This window comes from Stegostoma tigrinum, chromosome 8 (genome assembly GCF_030684315.1).
Source record: "Stegostoma tigrinum isolate sSteTig4 chromosome 8, sSteTig4.hap1, whole genome shotgun sequence".
NCBI lineage: Eukaryota > Metazoa > Chordata > Chondrichthyes > Orectolobiformes > Stegostomatidae > Stegostoma > Stegostoma tigrinum.
The window spans coordinates 73,505,973-73,513,171 of record NC_081361.1 but is presented as its reverse complement, the minus strand read 5'-3'; positions in this window follow the sequence as shown (position 1 = coordinate 73,513,171).

Genomic DNA, 7,199 nt, shown 5'->3' with positions numbered 1-7,199 from the left:
ATAGAAAGCGGGACATAACACCAGCGCTTCGTCGGAGGCTCACTGATGATGTTACCTAGAATGGTGACGAAACATCTGAAAACTAACCTTACAGCTTAGCGAGCAATCTCACATTCAGAACCTCAACCTGAGCTACAAATCTTCTCAAAACTCGATAGTTAGTATTGTCTGTCTTTGTGAGTGCAATAAAATTTTATATTCTTGCATCAAAAGTACAATAACAGCCCACTGTGAAATTGTTCAGTGACAGACAACAATGGTAAATAAATTATAACAACAAAAGTCATGGTCTATTTAATCAAGCTACACTTTGATATCCAACATGTCCAGTTGGGACAGTTGGGACCATAACACTACTTCTATCTATAATGACACATCATGTCTTTCCACTTTCCTGGATGATGATTGAAGACCAGCTTCAACTTTTCATCCTTTCTAGAGATCATGGAATCTTTTCTTGATTTCATCTCAGATCCTACATAGCAAACTTTGCTCAATGATTCCTTCTCAGTTGTGCTTCCTCATTTGAGGAAATGACTTATCGGCAGATGATCTTTATTGTCACTTGCATAGATTCTGTGCAATTGCCGATTTATGTTCGATAGTAGTAAGAAGAATCATTCCTGCCAGACATATTCTACATGCCAGGCTCCAGAACAAATTGTACGTCCAATGGAGGTGGGTCTCCGCTAACATGCACAAGTAAGAGTGTCACATTCTGTTCACTTGGCACAGTGATATCAGCAAATGTGTGTAAAGTACCCGAGCAGCCTTTGTGGTTCACGTCATGGTACAATATAAAACAGGTGATACAACAGATTCCATCCTCTGAATGTTCTTAGGTGTTCCTGTACGGGTGAGGCTTGTGCCCACTTTAACTCAATTGCAGCACAGCAAAAGCAACATATTTGCGAAAACATCAGCAGCAACAAAAACTGTAAAATGATTAATGTACATCCTTCGACATACCCTTGGAAAAAAAATACGTTAAACTGATTTTGTGCTAAGAGTAACAGTGAGGCAAATGATATCCACTTAACCACCCAAATGCATGCCCAACTTTCTAAGAGCTGCATGTTTAAATCCTCCAATAAGGTTTTGACCCCTGCCATCTTTCTATTCTGCTTTAAATACACTCAAAGCCTTAGCCTTCTGTTGCAATGAGTTCCACAGATTCACTGTGCTCTGGCTGAAGAAATTCCTCCTCACCTTAGTTCTAAAGGATTGCCCCTTCACTCTGAGGCTGTGCCCTTGGGGCCTAGTCTCTCTTATTCGTGGAGACATCTTCACTATATCCAATCCATCCAGGTGTCTCTGCATTCTGTAAGTTTAAAATAGTTGCCCCATCATCCTTCTAAACTCATTGAGTACAGACCCAGAGTCCTCAACAGCCCCTCAACCCTTTGAAGATGCATGATCTTAATCACTCCAGAGTGATAATTGGCAGCTGTGCTTTCAGCTGCCTGGGCTGTAGCTCCAGAAATCCCTCCTTAAATCTCTCTTCCTCTTTCAAATGTATCTTAAAGCCAAATGATTTGTCATTTGCTCTAATATTTTGTGGGGGGATTTTTTTGTTTATAGAGTCATAGAGATGTACAGCATGGAAAAGGACCCTTCCGTCCAACTCATCCGTGCAGACTAGACGTCCTAAAGTAATTAATCTAGTCCCATTTGCCAGCATTTGACTCATATCCATCTGAACCCCTCCTATTCACATAGCCACCCAGATACCTTTTACATGTTGTAATAGTAACAGCCTCCACCACTTCCTCTGGCAGTTCATTTCATACACACACCACTGTCTGCATGAAAAAGTTTCCCCTTAGGTCCCCTTTAAATTTTTTCATTTCATAGTGCTCCTTTGGAGTTTCTTAGGATACTTTATTATATTAAAGATGCTATATAAGTACATGTTGTGGTTATTATTCACTCAAACTATCTTGACTGTTTTTATGTTAGTATATTAGATCAACAGTCACTACCACGCTTCTTCATATCAATGGCCTGCCCCCAGTCATCATCCAACCTCAACCACTCTTTTGGCAATGAATATGCCACACACTTTGACTCCCAAGCATAAAATCTCAGGCTTCTGTTTGTTCACATTGCTTGCATGATTCATCATTCAAACATGTACGTTTCATATTAATCATTAATCAGCTGATGACATTAATACACTAGCTGGAGCATTCTCGGTTGTTATAGCATCCAGCACTCCCAGTGTGATTGCTGTGCAAATTGGTGCAATAAATCAATAAACGTTCACCTCCTTCTTGTCCTTCCATGTGATAATGTCCATTTTTTAAATAAAAGTCTTCAAGATAATGTTTTTTCTCATGCTTCTACTATGCAGCTATCTTTCAACTTTTCCTTTTCATGTCTCCACCCTCAGTCTTCACATTCAGAAATGAAACACAATGAACTTTTTTATAGTTGTTATGTACTAAACAATTACTTGGAACAGTTGTAAATGAGGGGGAGGGTGGGACAGTTGTGATTAATCACTACACAAGCTAAATTCAAAACATTTCTGTTACAGATCAACATGAGGATCAAATATAAATATGCTGTTTATTAAATGGAAGTTACTAAATAAACAGTTTGCATTAGAATGATGCATTTCATCATCTTAATTAGGCAAAAGCACTTCATTACTAATTCATTAGAAAGGATGGAAAGTCGAAACTGGTCTTCACAAATGCACTGAACTGACAGCTATATTTTGTGCTCAAATCATTAAATTGGGACATAAACTCCAAACTTTGGATCTGAGCAGAGAGAGCAGCCAAAACAGCAGAAAAGCTTGTCCGTTTTCCTTCCAATTAATTTATGTTTTATGCTCAATTAATTTATGCTCAGTAGTGCATTGAAGGGTCAGTTTTGAACATTGCTCCAGCATCATGGAATCATGGAATCCCTACAGCGTGGAAACAGGCCATTCGGCCCAACAAGGCCACACTGCCCTCCGAAGAGCATCCCACCCGGACCCATTTCCCATGTCTAGTCAACCCAACCTAAACATCCGTGGGCACTATGGACAATTTAGCATGACCCATTCACCTGGCCTGCACATCTTAGGACTGTAGGAGGAAACTGGAACTCCGAGAGGAAACCCATGCAGCAGCATTTCAACCCAAGTGGTAGTGCTACCATTGTCCCATGACTGATGTCCCTAATTGGAATGACCAACACCTTTACTCTCTGGGTTGCTGGAAGTGAAATATTGATAGTCATTTCTCGTTTCTTCTCACTGTAATTGACATCAGTAATTGGGTGGCTAAATAATATAAAGACTTGTTATAGTCTATAACCGTAAGGTGGCACTAATTTACAGTAAAAAGTAATTTCCTGCAATAATATAATCGCCACTGGAGGGTAGGCATGAGACATTCCAGTCAAATAAATGGCATAGAGGAAAATTATTTTAACATAGCTGTAAAATGTCCGATATTTTATGGAACGATCACTTACAATTTTTATGTATTTCCACTTTTAATTAATTTTCTTCCTCTCTAATACTGTTCCTTAGAAAGGAAAAATATATTTGTATATGGAAATCCCAAAACATTCTCGATGTATGATGATTATTGAATTGCAGGAAAGACTCCAACCTGTTTGTGCATCGCAAAGATCCACAAGTTCTGGAAATTTATGATGAGCAAAAGTACACTGCAGAAAAGAGAACAGCTTTCAAAGGGGAATTTGAGATATACTTGAAAATAAAACAAAATAAGGCGCGATGAGAGTGCGGAAAGAATTGGGAATTTCTTTCAAAGACAGGGCAGAGATACAAAGGGCTGAACAGCTTCCTTCAAAGCTGCATATTTCCAAAACAAAACTCCAAGATAAGCAATGAGAGATGCACTAAAGCCTGATCCAGCTGCTGCCAAGATGCAGTGGGCAAAGACCATCCTCAAAGGTCTTTCTGCAGAAATTTAACAAGGGTCTGTACAGTTATCAGACCCTTTCTGTGCCTCAATGCAAAGTATGTGTATAAATACTGCCCTGCATGAGTAAGACTGTGTTGGAGAATAAGCTCAAAATAAGCTTATGCTTGGCATACGAGAAGCAGCGGGATCGATGCTCACATTCTGGGGTGACATGATGGCATAGTAGTTAGTACTGCTGTCTCACAGTATCAGGGACCCTGGTTTGATTCTAGGTGGGGACAACTGTCTGCGTGGAGTTTGCACATTGTCTCCATGTCTGCGTGGGTTTCCTCTATGTGATCCAGTTTCCTCCCACTGTCCAAAGATGTGCAGGTTAGGTGGATTGACCGTGCTGAATTGCCCATTGTGTCCAGGGTTGTGTAGGCTAGGTGAATTAGACATGGGAAATGCAGGGTTACAAGGATAGGGTGGGTTTGAGTGGAATGCTCTTCAGAGGGTCAGTGTTGACTCAGTGGGCTGAATGGCCTCCCACACTATAGGCATTCTAAGAAAATGCCTTTGGCTTGTGCAACTGAAGGGAATGTCAAACTCAAATGTTTGTTTTTGTTCTATGATCAATTGTAAGAACCAGATAATCTGCTTCATTGGTTTTTGTTGAGGAAAAAACATGTTTTAGTTGTTGCTGGTCAAGTTATAAATATTGGTAAGGTCAATACAGAAGGATGCAATTGTACAGGAGGGGGTGCAGAGGAGATATACCAGCATGTTGCCTTGGTTGGAGCAATTCAGCTATGAAGAGAGGCTGAACAGTCTCAGAGATAGTAGGATCTGCTGATGCTGGAGACTGAGATAACAAGGTGTAGAGCAGGATGAACACAGCAAGCCAAGCATCCTCAGAGGAGCAGGAAAGCTGACATTTCGGGTCTGAACCCTTCTTCAGAAATGGGAGAGGGGAAGGGGATTGTGAAATAAATAGAAGAGGGGGGAGACAATGATGGAAGGTGGAAAAAGGAGCAGAGAGGTGGAGAGAAGACAGACAGGTCAGGTTGCTTATTTAGAACAGAAAAGGCTGAGAGGAGACCTGACTGAGGTGTATAACATTATGAGGGACCTGGACAGATTGGATAGGAAACAGCTGCTCCCCTTAGTTGAAAGGTCAATAAGAAGGGGCATAACTTTAGGGCAGAGGATTTAAAGGGGACTGGAGGAATTTCAATTGCACCGATTGGGTGAAATGCAGTGCCTGAGAGGGTAGTAGAGGCAGGAAACCTCACAATCTCTAAAAAAATACATGGATAAGCACTTGAAATGTAATAACATCCAACGCTCTAGGCCAAGTGCTAGAAAGTGGGACAAGTTGGTACAGACTCAATGGGCTGAACAACCTCTTCTGTGCTGTATGACTATATAGCTCTTCTGGTCTTCTTCTTCTCAAAATGGGATATCCTCCTGAGAAGGTACAGCACTTTCCTCACATTGCATTTAATATCAGTCACAAACTTGTTATTCATTCTGTGCGTCGGTGTGATGGTAAATTTATTTCAGAGATAGTAGGAACTGCAGATGCTGGAGAATCTGATAACAAGGTGCAGGGCTGGATAAACACAGCAGGCCAGGCAGCATCATAGGAGCAGAAAAGTTGATGTTTTGAGCCTAGACCCTAGGTCTAGCTTTCCTGCTCCTTTGATGCTGCTTGGCCTGCTGTGGACCTGGTTATCATGGTGAATTTATACCATTTTGACTAAGAGGTGAGACTGGTACCATCAAGCCATTGCTTACTTCTCCAAGATTCGATTCATTTTAGGACAAAGTGGCAATTTTTTGAAATGCTATCCATACTATTTGTATTTGACTTTGCAGTGTTACCAGACTATTTGTCCTAGCAGGTCCTGATCTTGTCCTCAGTCAATGTCCATTCATGCTTATTTCCAGTTAATTTTTAATCAGGATTTTCACTAACTTAACCTATGAATATTGAAACGATGCACTGTTCCGTTATTGTCTGAGACCAGTTAAGTCAGCACAGATCAGATAAAAACTGGTATTTTCTTTGCCATTTTAGTGGATCATCTCACAGTGTATTTTTCAATCACACTACTATTACCCCATGATCAGGAGGGAAGCTAAAACTGTGCTAAATTTACTATTAGGAGCTATATGCGTGCACTCCAGTAGCCAGCTTTGAAACAGTCAGTGATTTTTGGGTAGGGTAAAAATAAGTCATTCACTTGTTACTTTTCCGGTCATAACCTGAATTAATTTGGGATGTAGAGCTGGATGAACACAGCAGGCCAAGCAGCATCTTAGGAGCAGGAAGGCTGACATTTCGGGCCTAGACCCTTCATCGGAAATGAGGGAGGGGAAGGGGGTTCTGAAATAGATGGGGAGAGAGGGGGAGGCGGATAGAAGATGGATAGAGGAGAAGATAGGTGGAGAGGAGACAGACAAGTTAAAGAGGCAGGGATGGAGCCAGTAAAGGTGAGTGTAGGTGGGGAGATAGGCAATGGGATATGTCTGTCCATGGAGGACGGACAGGTCAGGGGGGTGGGATGAGGTTAGTAGGTAGGAAATGGGGGTGTGGCTTGAGGTGGGAGGAGGGGATAGGTGAGAGGAAGAACAGGTTAGGGAGGTGGGGATGTGCTGGGCTGATTTTGGGATGTGGTAGGGGGAGGGGAGATTTTGAAGCTTGCGAACGGTCAGTCCTCACCTTTGTCCCCCTCCACCCATGTATCAACGAATACCAGTCACGTTTGGACATTGAGCAGTTTTCCCGCTGCCTTCACCTCCACGCTTATTTCTTTAACCATGAACTTAACCCTCCCTCTGCTGACCCCTTCTGCTTCTCCCGCCTCCAACACAAGTCCTCCTCCTGGACACCACCCCAACGCCTCCAACCCTCCCTCGACCTCTTCATCTCCAACTGCCGACGAGACATCAATTGCCTCAACTTCTCCACCCCTCTCACACACTCCAACCTCTCTCCCACAGATCGTGCAGCCCTCTGCTCCAATCCCAACCTCACCAGAAACCCGCCGACAAGGGAGGTGCAGTTGTAGTATGGCGCACTGACCTCTATATTGCTGAGTCCAGACGCCAACTCTCCGACACCTCCTCCTACCGTCACCTGGATCATGACCCCACCCCGGAGCACAAAACCATCATCTCCCAAACCATCCACAACCTCATCACCTCAGGTGACCTCCCACCCACAGCCTCCAACTTCATCATTCCCCAACCCTGCACGGCCTGCTTCAATCTCCTTCCCAAAATCCACAAACCTGCCTGCACTGGTCGACCCATTGTCTCCAC